At 41.9% G+C, this 13,008-nt stretch overlaps 1 long non-coding RNA gene across 1 annotated transcript in view; it reads right to left on the bottom strand.

The window, feature by feature from the left end:
- Nucleotides 1–11,401, bottom strand: part of LOC145720608 (uncharacterized) — a 44,462-nt gene extending 33,061 nt beyond the window's left edge. The window contains exon 1 of the long non-coding RNA XR_014143690.1: nt 9,932–11,401. This is a non-coding gene — a long non-coding RNA (uncharacterized LOC145720608). The remainder of the gene's footprint in view (nt 1–9,931) is intronic.
- Between the last annotated feature and the right edge of the window lie 1,607 nt (nt 11,402–13,008).

The raw sequence follows: 13,008 nt of genomic DNA, 5'->3' as shown, positions 1-13,008 counted from the left end.
CTGATTATTGACAAGAGTGTCAGCACCATCAACAGAGAAAAGAATAGTTTTTTCAACAAATGGCACTGGGGCAACTGGATATTTACATGCAAAAGAGTAAGTTGGACTCCTACCTCACAGCATATACAGAAATGAACTTATTTGGATCAAAGACCTAAATTTAAAACTCTTAGAACCAATCTGTTCTCTGTATCTATGAGCTTCATTTCTTTGATTGTTTTTTAAGATTCCACATATAACAGAGATCATATGGTATTCGTCTTTCTCTGACTTATTTAACATAACATCCTTGAGGTCGATCCATGTTGTCACAAATGGCAAGATTTCATTCTTGATCTTATATCACTTCAATTTTTTTTTTTTGCCTTTCCTGACTTCTTGTGATTACCTCAGTATATATTAGTATTCAGTTTTTCTTCTTTTATTGTCATTTTAACTCTACCTCTTTGTCTCATTTTATTCACTTATTTGTAATATATTAATTGAATACTTGATTTCCTCATTGGGAATCTATTTCTCAAATCTCACACCAGCCATTAGATTCCCTGAGGTGGCATGAGCAAAATTACTACAGGTAAGGTCAAAGATCTAACTCTAGGGAACTCAACCACAATAAGATGAGAAGCTTAGAGGAGGAAGAAAAAGAGATTAGAAGGTGAGCAGAGGGAGGGAGGGAAGAGCCAGAGGAAAACAGGGTGTTGGAAGTAAAGGCAGACAAGAGTTTCAAGAAAGAAGTGATGGAGGGGCGCCTGGGTGGCTCAGCCAGTTAAGCAGCTGCCTTCGGCTCAGGTCATGATCCCAGGGTCCTGGGATCGAGCCCCGCATCGGGCTCCTTGCTCAGCAGGCAGCCTGCTTCTCCCTCTGCCTCTGCCTGCCGCTCCCCCTGCTTGTGCTCTCTCTCTCACTATCTCTCTCTCTGTGTCAAATAAAAATAAATAAAATCTTTAAAAAAAAAAAAAAAGAAAGAAAGAAGTGATGGTCAAGAGGTGACTTGAATAGACAATTCCCCCAAAAAGACATACAAATGGCCAGTAAGTACACGAACAGATGTTCAGCAACATTGATTAGGGAAATACAAATCATAATCACAATAAGATACCACCTCACACAAATTAGAATTGCTATTATCAAGCCATCCACCCCCCCCATAAAAACCCCAGAAAATATTGGCAAGAATGTGGAGAAACTGGAATCCTTGTGCATTTTTGGTGAGAATATAAAATGGCTCAACCACTAGGGAAGAGAGCATGGCTGTTCCGCCCAAATTAAACACAAAGTTACCCTATGATCCAACAACTCCACTCCCAGGTATGTACCCCAAAGAACTGAAAGCAGGGACTCAAACAGATATTTAAACACCGTTCACAGAAGCATTATTCACAATAGCCAAAAAGTAGAAACAACTCAAAAGGCCAGAAGACTGGATACACAAAATGTGGTAAATACACATACAAGGGAATATTATTCGGCCTTAAAAAGGAATGAAATTTGGCTACATGCCACAACATAGATGAACCTTGAAGACACGCTAAGTAAAATAAGCCAGACACAAAAGGACACATCTTGTACCTAGAATAGTGCAATCCACAGAGACAGACTGTAGAACAGTGGTCGGCAGAAGCGAAGTGTAGGACAGAGTGAGGGGTTCACGTTGCACAGATGCAGAGTCTCAGTTTAGGATAATGAACAGGTTCTGGAGCTGGACAGCGGTGATGGTGGCACCACAGTGTGAATGCACTTAATGTCACTGCACTGTATACCTCACAATGGTTAAAATGGTAACTTCTATGTCATGTATATTTTCCCTCCATAAAAAAGAAGGAAAAGTGCCAGCAAGAGCACTGCATTCCTTATTTTCTAGATAAAGGAAACAAAGCAGAGACATAGAGGAACTTATTCAGAGTTGCACTAGGGAAGGGCAGAACTCGGATTTGCACACACAGAGGGAGTGCTGTGGTCTTGATAATTCGCTATATTGTTTCTTTCCAAGGTATTCACTGTGGTGATGTTTATAATAGCAGGAATATGGAAACAACCTGAATGTCCAAAAATACAGCTCAATTGTGAACCATCTGTTTAGTATGAGTTTAAAAAGCCATTAAACTTATGTTTCAAAAGAATTTTCTAGTGACATGGATATTTATTTACACGTTAAGTGAAGAAATGGCAGTACACCAAAATGAATTTATGTTATGAACCAAGTTATGTATTTTAAAACGACACACGTTGAGTTTAAGGATGTTTGAGCACAAAAAGAAGGAATCCTGTCCAAGTTATAAGGAAGTTATTTTAGCCTTGTAAGATTTGAAGTGATTTCTTTTTCATCCTTTTCCTAGTGTTTTCTGTATTGGTGATCCAACTGCCGTGTAACAAATTACCCCCAAACTTAGTAATTTAAATACACAATGAATACGTATTTTCTCTCACAGTTTCTATGGGTCAAGAATTTGGGAGCAACTTGACTGGGTAGTGTCGGCTTGCAATTTCTCATTAGGATCAGTCAAATGGCAGCAGAAGCTGCAGTCACTTGAAGCTTGACTGGGTTTGGAGGATCTGCTTCCACTGTGCCTCATTTCCATGGCTGACAAGCCAGTTCCTCTCCACAATTATCCTTGAGTATCTTCACAACTTAGCAGCTGACTTCCCCCGGAGTCAGTGCTACCCTTGAGACCCAGGCGAAAAGTTGCAGCGCTTTTTATAACCTAGCCCCAGATGTCAGACACGGTTACTTCCACAATATTCTATCAGCCACACAGACTAATCCTGATTCCCGGAAGGGGACGACATAAGGCAATGAGTCCCAGAAGGTGCGCATCATTTTGGAGCCTGGCTCTCCCAGTTTCACACTTGGTAAATGACCAGATGGGGAGCTACTGGAGTTTCATGATTAGAGGTCAGGGTTCTGGAGCCACACTGGGCAGTGCACATCTTAGCTCACCCACGTAAAATGGTTGGATCAAGTATCAAAATGTATATAATCCTGCACAAGATACTTAACCCAGATGTGCCTCCCTCTCTTCATCTGAAAAATGAGAATGAATACAGTTACCAGCTTATGGGACTGTTGTGAGGATTTAATGAGTTAATATACGTAAAGCCCTAGAATCCCACCTGGCCCATAGTAAGTGCTATGTAAGTATTGGCTATTATTATTATTTTTAAAGTTATCTATTTATTTGAGAGAGTGGAGGGGGGGAGAGGGAGAGAGAGAGAATCCTGAATCAGACTCCCCACTGAGTGTGGAGCCCCAGGCAGGGCTCGATCCCAGGCCCCTGAAATCATGACTTAGCCAAAATCAAGAGCCGGCCACTTAACCAACTGAGCTACCCAGGCGCCTCCTGGCTATTATTATTTATTACTTTTAAAATCAGAAAACTGATTAATGGAACAATCATTTATAAGTTGTTTGTATAGTATGATTCCAATCGTGTAAAAAATCTACAGATGCTGGGTGGCTCAGTCATTAAGCATCTGCCTTCGGCTCAGGTCATGATCCCAGGGTCCTGGGATCGAGCCCTGCATCGGGCTCTCTGCTCTGTGGGGAGCCTGCTTCTCCCTCTCCCACTCCCCCTGCTTGTGTTCCCTCTCTCTTTCTGTGTCTCTGTCAAATAAATAAATAAAATCTTAAAAAAAAAAAATCTACAGATGCATAAAAGGAAGTTCACCATCATGTTAATATTCCTTGTTTCTGGGTTGTGGGATCATGAGGTATGACATATGCAGTATCTGTGTTTCTACAGAGGGCATTATTAATCTTTAATGAGAAAAAAATTATTTCATAAACACTCATTGTATAACATTCAGTACTCATTCAATTGTTTCATTTGTTTATATCAACAAACATGTGGAAATGCACTGGAAATGATCTAGTTAAAAATTACTAGTTTTCCTCAACCCGGACTTAAAATAAAGGCCCCAAAGCCAACATCAGCAAAAAAGAGCTGAGTTTCATATCCACTTTGGATGTTTTGGGGTTTTTTTCCCCATCAAAGGAAGTGGGCAACTCTGAACTGGGTTATAGTAACAGGAAGCCTAGCAACTATTTATATGTGCCAAGTACTGTGGTAGGAGCTTGAAGGGAATAGGTCTTTGTGTTTAATATTTATTAGAAGAAAGGGATCTGATGTGATGTGCGTGATTCTCTATGCTTCTAGATTTGCAGGCTCAACCCCAAAGAAGTTATTGCACTTCTCCCAAAGCTGATTTTACACCATAACTAGCCATGTATCCTCTAACAAAGCGATGTAGACGAACCAAGTTTAAACAAGACGCTAGCTGAAAAGCTGGTAGGAAGCACGTGCCCAAGCGGTCAGGATCAGCCCCAGCCTGGAAGTGGACCTTCAGATGCAGGTGCTTCTCCTCGGCACCCATGACTACCTTTAAGTTTTGACTTTATTATTGTCAAAACAAGATTCTTCTTTATTGCTACAATAAATCGAATCAAATATTTACCTTCTTTTAAAATTTATTTTTTTAAATAAACTTATTTTAGATTAATGATAGTTGCACAGAAAAATGACAAATACAGAGTTTCCAGAGAGCCTTCACACACTTTCTACTAATGTTACATCTGTCATTAGCACAGTACATTTGTCAAAACTAAGAAATTAACATCAGTACAGTACCATCAATGAAACTCCTAGACACATCTGGATTTTATCCATTTTTTCAGCAATGTCCTTTTTCTGTTCCGAGCTCTCACCCAGAATCCTGCACTGCACTTAGCATGTCTCTTTAGGCTCTTTTGATCTTGACAGTTTCTCAGTCTTTCCTTGTTTATTCATGAACTTGACAGTTTCAAAGAACGCTGCCAGATATTTTGTAAAATGCTGCTTCTTTCTTTTTTTTTTTTTTTTTTTAAGATTTACTTACTTGAGAGAGAGAGAAAGAGAGGGTGTGCGCATGAGCAGGGGGAGGGGCAGAGGGCGCGGAGCCTGACGCGGGGCTCCATCCCAGGACCCCGAGATCATGACCTGAGCCGGCCACTTAACCTACTGAGCCACCCAGGTGCCCCTGTAAAATGTTGCTTAATTTGGGTTTGAGTGATGTTTTCTCTTGATTAGACTAAGGTCACAGGTTTGAGGAAGAATACTCAGAGGTAAAGTGCCTGAGGGGGAATTTATTTTTTAAAGATTATTCAAACCTTTAACACTAATGGGATGTTATGTATCATGAACTCTCAAGAGGGAAAGCTATTTCTTAGAGAATAATTTCAAGGGAAAATATCAAAAGGCACCTTTCTCGTGTCTCCTTTGTCTTCATGTTTTCACCCTGATCATATTTGCTAATCAGATGTCTGAGTTTGTCCTCAATATTTTAAAGCTGGCTCAGCAATAAGGGTCTTTCAGGGTCTTGTAGCTCTTTCCATACTGAGTGCCTTCTGTTGGGGCAGCTGCAAGGGGAGGGTTGGAGTCAAAGATGACTAACATAGGTCCCTTCCCTCCAGTTCACCTTTAGTTGGAGAGACAAAGTGTTGCAAACCAATCTAAACCAGTTTGGTTTCATGATCTTCAAGTCCCTTTTGGAGGATGACAGTAGCTTCCAATGATTAGGGTACAAGGAAGGATAGAGCTGTCCCTTGTCCCACCACCTCCCTACCGGGTGGTATGTTACAATGAGGGCACATTTTAGGCCACTTTCTGCAAGGTGAACCAACTTTTATTAGCAAGCAAGTAAAAAACCACCTCTCAACCTATTCTGTAATTGGTGAAGTCCTTGGTCTCTGTTCTTTCAGACTCTCTGACATCTGGCATGAAAGTTTCACTAGAGACAAATGCAACCATATCCTGACAATAGATTAACTTAATCAAATCAGATGGCAGAAGCCTCCAGTAAGTGCAAGACCCAGAATGAGTGGCGTTTAGACCTCGGGTTCTCTCTGTTCTGCCCACGAGAGGACAAGAGATGGTATACAGGTCCTTCTGGTCCACCGTATATCCTGGCCACCACCCATTCTATAAGCTAAAAATTATTTCCACATCCTGTACTCAAAGAGCACGTCCTCTGGTGCAGACTTAAATCAGAATATTTGAAGTTGGGCAACATACCACCCTTGATGTATGAGTTCTTGATTAGAGACTTCAAATACTAACTAAAACACCAGGTTGTGGATTAAAATTAATTCACACACATATATTTTACTGTTAAAAAATATAACAGAAAAGTTGGAACAAGTTTACCATAGTGTGTCAGGAAGAGATAAAGGTCTGTATAAAAGGCTGGGAAAGTCCAAGCATGGAGCTGGGAGGGGTCCTGATGGGGTGAACAGTAGGGGTGCAGAAAGTCTACAGAGGGTTAGTCTTAAGCAGAGTGGCTTTTCATCAGGGGGCCCAGGAGAAAGAGATTCTGGGTAGAGGGAGACACCAAGAAAGGGCACAGAGGCAAGACAATGTTTGGTGTAGGCATGGCTTGGGATCGCAGAGGGAGGGTGGTGGTAATGGACACTGGAAAGACACGGTGGGTGCAAGTCTTTAAAGTACCCCCAGACTGAGGAATGTGGATTTAATCCAATGGGTAGCAGGGAATCATTAGAAGATTTTAAGTAGTGTTTTTAAATATATAACCAGAGTGATATCTCTGGCAGCCACACTTCAGGACAGTGGGAGGGAGAAGAAACTGGAATTACAGCAACCGGTTAGAACTGAGGATAATGGTTCTGGCAAGAGACACAGACAACACAGATGGTGAGGGAGAAATCATAAAGCCACCTTACCGAATGAGCACTGACTCTGAGCGGGGTCTTATTTCAAGTCCTCCTCCATATATTACATCATTTCAACCTCAATACCTGATGAAGCTGGTACCATTCTCATCTCATTTTAGAAATAAAGGAAGTGAGGCCCAGATCATTTTGCCAGATAAAATACTGGATGCCCAATTATAATTGAATCTCAGATAAACAAGGAAATACGTCTTCAGGATAACTAGGTCCACGCACTATTGGGTTTGTTAAAGCTGGCACCCCTGGGTCCAGAAAGGTGAAGTAAGTTGCTCAAGGAGTCCCAGCTGCCAAGGGGCAGTGCCAGAGTTGGAAGGGGGGTGCAGGTGGGAGAGCATGCTGGGCTGTGCCCTCCCTACCCCCCACTGCTCCCGCAGGTAGATGCAGCCCAGCCAGGCTGTTAGTCATCAGGCAGCCCTTCATTTGCCCTTTCAATCTTCCTCAGAGGGCCTATTTTCTTAGAACAGGTCTACAAACTTCCCATAAGCCACCTTAATGCTTAGAGCAAAATCTATGCCCTGTGACTAAGTAACTAAAATCCCCTGGATCTCCAAAGCTCTCTCTGCCCTAAGGGTTATGAAACTTTTTAAGGGTTTCCAGTTCCTCTCTCCAGTTAAGCACCATAATTAGGAACTTATTCAGACCAGATCTACACACAATATGCATTTACTGCTCTACCTACCTGTTGCTACTGGCCTGGGATATAAAACACAGAATTGTTTGAACAGATTTAATAAGGTTTCACCCGAGGTGCAATAGACAATTGTACTTTCAACACTGGAATATTTCAAGTATTCAGCAAGTGAATGCTAGGTGCTGAAAACGCAGTGAGGTCTGGGGCAGGATTACTACCCTTAAGACATTACTTTTCAGAGATTCATGAAAAAGATATAAAAAACAGACCCAGCACAATGCAATGGATATTGTAATAAGGGAATACAGAGGAGGCAGTGGAAATCCAGAGCCAGGAGTTTCAAACTTTGCCCAAGAAGAAGGTGGGAACTCGAGGGCCTGACTACTCATAGTGTGATCCTCAGACTATGGGAGCAGGGGCCCCACTCAAACCTACAGAATCAGAACTTGCATTTTAACAAGATCTAACTAAGTCTGACTCCCATGCACATTGAAGTTTGAGAAGCATTTCCTTGGAGAACACCAGAGATGGAGGAATACATGAAATTGGTCTGGAAGAATAAGTAGTTTTCCAGGTGGGGTCTAGAAGGGAAGGCCTTAGAGGGAGGGAACAGCATAAACAAAAGCATGCAGCTGTGAAAAGGAATACATTCAGGAAACAACCAGAAAACTGTGGTCCCTCTAGAGCCCAGTAGTACATGGGAGTGATGGACAGGGAGACAGCCTCGGAGGGGGCAAGATCGGGGGTGGCTCTGTTGCCATGGTGAAGGGCTTGAGTTTTTAAATACAGTTTTCCAAGCATGTAAAGATGTGTAACTAAAAAGTATAAAATAAAATAATGAGTGTAAGGTCTAAAGAAGACATTACAGATAAAACCTGTGCATTCCCACCTTCCTTCATTCCATTCACCTCCCTCCTTCCTAGACCTAACTACTCTTCTGAGTTTGGTGCTTAGCATTTTCAGATACGCTTTCATAATTTTCATACATATGTTTGTATATGCAAAAAATACGTATTTTACTACAACTTGATTTTCTGCTTCAATGTTATGTTCATAGTTGAGATTTATCGGCGGTGATACACAAAGCTTTGGTTAATTCATTGTTAACTACATGGTACTTCCTTGGATGACTATGTCACTATTTCTTTGTCCAGTCTCCTAATGATGGATATTTTGTTTCCACTATAAACAATGCTTGTATGAAGGCATTATGGGTCTCCCTGGGCACATGCCTGAGTTTCTCCAGGAAACTTTTGCAGGAATGGAGTTGCAGGTCCTAGAGTATGCATCTCTCCAGCTTCACTAGATACCACCAAATTCTTCTCTAAAATGCTTGTACGAGTTTACACTACCAGGAAGGGATGAAGGTACCTTTTTCTCTACATCCTCTCCAGCCCCTGATATTGTCGCATTTTAAAACTGTTGCCACCTTGATGACAGTGGGCGGGTATATCTCATTATCCTTTCACTTCCTCAATGACTAGTGAAGTAGAACATGTCCTTGTATGTTACTGGTTTCTCAGGCTTTCTCTTCGGTGAATTGCCAGTTAATATCCATTGCCTGCTTCCCTACTGGCTTGGTTGACTCATACCTATAAGTAGAATTATTGACATATTCTGGATGCTACTCCTTATTAGTTACCTGTATTTACAATTTTTCTCCCAGGCTTCATTTACTTTCTTATGTTGTTTATGTCTTCTTTGGCCGTACTCATGTTTTTAAATGTTGGCATAACTGAATGAACCTATGTTTTCCTTTTTGTTGTGTGTGTAAAATCTTCGACTTTATTTCCTTCCTTGATGTTAAAAGATGATTCTACTATATTTTTCTTCTAAAAGTTTCAAGTTTTGCTTTCCACATCTGAGCCCAATTTTTATGTTTTCTCCTATTGATAATCATTTGTCCCATGGCCACTTATTGAATAGTCCATCCTTTCTCTCTGACTGCGGTGTCCTCTGGTATTGACCAGAGTTGCATGGGTGCATGATCTGCTGCTCTTCTGTCCGCCCCCCCCTTGTGTCTTTTCTTGCTCCTATCCCACACAGTCCTACTGACAGAGCCTAATAACAGGGGATGGCATCTGGTGGGGCAAAACTTCCAATAGCCCCAGTGATTCCTGACTCTCTGCTCTTACGCACACACTTTAGAGTTACCTTGTTAAGTTCCACACACACGTGCATGGGCACAGATGCAAGCATGTGGACACACACGTGCAATCACTGAAGTAAATTCTTAGTGCACTGAGTTCATAGAATAATTTGGGAGAGATGTGGCAACTTTAAGACAGTCATGCCATCCACAAACACGGAGTAGCTTTTCATGTATTAGGACTTGTTATGTCTTGCTATAATGTTTTATAATTTTCTATGTAAAGGTATTACTCATCTTTAAATTTTTTTAGATACCTTACTTTATATTTTCTCTTGGTCTTGTAAATGATTCAAATTATGCTTTCTAGTTTTTGTTAGATTTTTTTTGGATGGTTTGTGCTTTCAGAACAAGTGACTTATAAATATGAATTGATCATTATACTTATAAAATATAAGTGGATTATTACCAGGTCCTGTTGCTGACTTACCTGTCCAGTGTTCAACTATTGATACAACCATCTTGTACAAACTCATTTGGTCGTCTGTCCAATTACAAATCATTCATCTCCCAGTCCCACTGTGTGGCTGGTGGCCTGTCTCATACTGGAGCAGTTTCTTCTTCCATTTCTAGAAAAATCAACATTATTTTCTTGGCTTTGTGAGTTCTAGATACATCCAAGAGTCATCTGTAAGAGCAATGTTAGCGCAGTTAACCTCTTCAAGCAGCTAGGACTAAAGAAACCTTCCAGGTGGCTCTTTCCACCTTCCAGATCAGCTCACAGGTTGACAGCACCTTCTATTGAGCTGCCCTGAATCCCTAGAGTCATGTCGCTAAAACAAAGAGTTTTAAAACAGCTTTTTTTGCCCCTCTAAGTCTTCGACATTCTTTTTAACTCTCCTGCAAATGTAAAACACTAGAGGAAGGAAAATTGTGATCTGCCTTGTGGCCCTCCACCCTAAGAGATAACCTGGACCCCACATCTCTCAAAAGGAAGGGTCATCGTACTGGAATATCAAGTCCCCCGCCCCTCATCCATCCCCACACTGACACTGCCTCATTCTGGCTCTCCTTATCTGCTTCCGTGTCCTAGTTTCCTCTTGCTCCTGGAATGAATCTCCACAAACTCTACAGCTTAAAACATCATACAATTATCTCATGGTTCTGGAGGTCAGACTTCCTATGGATCTCATTGAGGAAAATGAAGGCATCAACAAGACTACATTCTTTGAAGCCCCCAGGGAAGAATCCTACTCCTTACCTTTCTACCTTGTAGAGGAATACATTGCTTGGCTCATGGTCCCCTTCCTGCCTCTTCAAAGCCAGCAATGGCCAGCTGTACCACCCCGATGCGGCTTCCATCAACATCCCTTTCTCCTCCCTTTTTCCCTCATAAGAACCCTTGTGATTACCGTGGGCCCACCTAGAAAATCCAGGATACCCTCCCATCTCAAAGTCCTCAATATAATCAATTCTTCTAAATCCCTCTTGTTATGTGAGACCACATATTCTCAAGCCCCAGGGATTAGGAAAGGAACATCTTTGGGGGCTATTATTCTACCTACATACCCTTAGGCCTCTGTTTTTTAAGCTAAAAGTTGTGACTCTTAATCCTTGTAGTGGTCTGGAAGCAGTCTTTTTTTTTTTTTTCCCCACTTTCACTGAAAAATAATTGACATATATCACATAAAAGTTTAAGGCACACAGTAAGACAGTTTGATTTACATCTATTGTGAAATGATTATGCAATATGGAACCAGCATTTTTTAATGAACAGAGTACTTTGCTTCTAGTAAGGTGAAGTCTGGTTTCACTGACTAAGGTTTTGTATTGTTTCATGGACTTCGGGTTTCACATAGAAATATGCATATGTATACATGTGTTTGTGTGTGTGTGGTCAGTGTTATAAATACAAAATCTATTTCTTACTGGGAGTTTTGATATTAAAGAAAAAAAGGAAAGCAACTCTGGAACTTACATAATAGCCTTCTAATTGGTCTTTCTGCCTCCAGGCTCTCCAATCCATCCTCCACACTGCTGCCAAAAAGTTGTTCCTACAAACTAATTGGACATGTCACTCCGCGGAAGAATCTCTAATGGCTCTCCATAGCCGAGCTAGAGACTCTCTGCTTGTGCTCCAGATCCACCCTATCCATTGTCTCCCCCAGGGTTGACCATTATCGACTGCCTCACCCAGGCACCTTGGCTTTGACTTCCATCTGGGTGTGGACAGTGGGAGGCACTGGAAAATGTCAGAGGGCTTAAGGAGAGAAGTTTAGGGCACTCTTCCTCAGCTGCTTCTCTGCCAGGCAAGGCCAGCTTCCCGGACCTGTAGCCACACTGGGCCCTATGCTCGGTTTAACGCTCTGCTGGCATCATCTTGGAATTCTTACCAATTTTTGAACAAGTGGTCTTTTTTTTTTTTTTTCCAATTTGCCCTGGGCCCCGAAAGTTGTATCACCGGTTCTGCTTTTAGGCCACATCCTGCAGTGACAATGTCCCTCTACCAAAGGCACAGCTCCTGTCTGAGACCCTTTTCCTACAACTACAACTGTTGCGTTCTAGTACCTGCTATCCACTTGCCTCAGCAGTCCTAGAGGTGATGATGGCTTCTTGCAGTTGCTGGCCCTGGGGTGCTTGGCCATCCCATGCGAGTTCTCTTTAGCCCTGCCCTGTACACAGTCCCTTCATTAAACTCAACTTCACCCCTTTCAAGAGTGTTACCCATCTCCTCTCAGGACCTTCACTGATAGTCTACAGGATTACATCCGCCATCTTGGCATTACTAAAACTTCACCATGTAGGCCCTCCTTGTAGCTGATCTACCAAGCTACCTCATTCACACTATGACCCAGTGATCATCTTCTTGTGGTTTCCACAAGTAGGCTATGCCTTCTCAGGTCTTTAGTGTTCTTCCATAGAATAAAATTTTAGCTGGGCACATAGCTATCCCAATTAAGACAACATATCTCAGCTTCTCTTGTAGTAAGTGTGGCTGTGGGACTAAATTCTGGCAAATGCTATGTAAGTAGAAGTGCTTGTGTGCATGGCAGGTTCCAGGAATCTTTCCTAACAGTCTCCTGGAACACTCCCCTGGCTGCTTCTTCTTTGTCCTTTCTTCCATCTTGAGGCCCAAAATGTGGGCTATCTTGGACTATGAGAATAAGGAACACACCCTAGGAATGCCAGAATAATGATTTAGAAGGAGCTAGAAAATTTGGGGGAACAAAGCCTTCTTACCAGCTCTGGATTAAATGCCTAAAGGCTTTACATAAGGAAGAGATCAACTCTTTTTAAGCCACCGATATTTGGGTTTTCTTACCGATGAATCTGATCCTAACTAATGCTATACCTGTTGTCATTTACTAAACAAATGTTTACTGAGAACCTGCTGGGTGCTGGACACTGCTGTAGACTCTGGAGATGCAATGTTGAATAAGCAGGTGGCAATGGAGCCATATGCAGGTAGAAATGGTGGTGGTTTGAAGTGGTCAGGGAGAAAGAGAGGATTCCTGGGAGAACCAGTAAAGAAGATTTGGAAGAGCACAGACAAGATTTCAAGGCAGA

The sequence above is a fragment of the Leptonychotes weddellii genome, chromosome 3, assembly GCF_054177405.1.
Source record: "Leptonychotes weddellii isolate Sample4059 chromosome 3, ASM5417740v2, whole genome shotgun sequence".
In the NCBI taxonomy this organism is placed as follows: domain Eukaryota; kingdom Metazoa; phylum Chordata; class Mammalia; order Carnivora; family Phocidae; genus Leptonychotes; species Leptonychotes weddellii.
The sequence above is the reverse complement of the archived record's forward strand: the minus strand, read 5'-3'. Positions and strand labels throughout refer to the sequence as shown.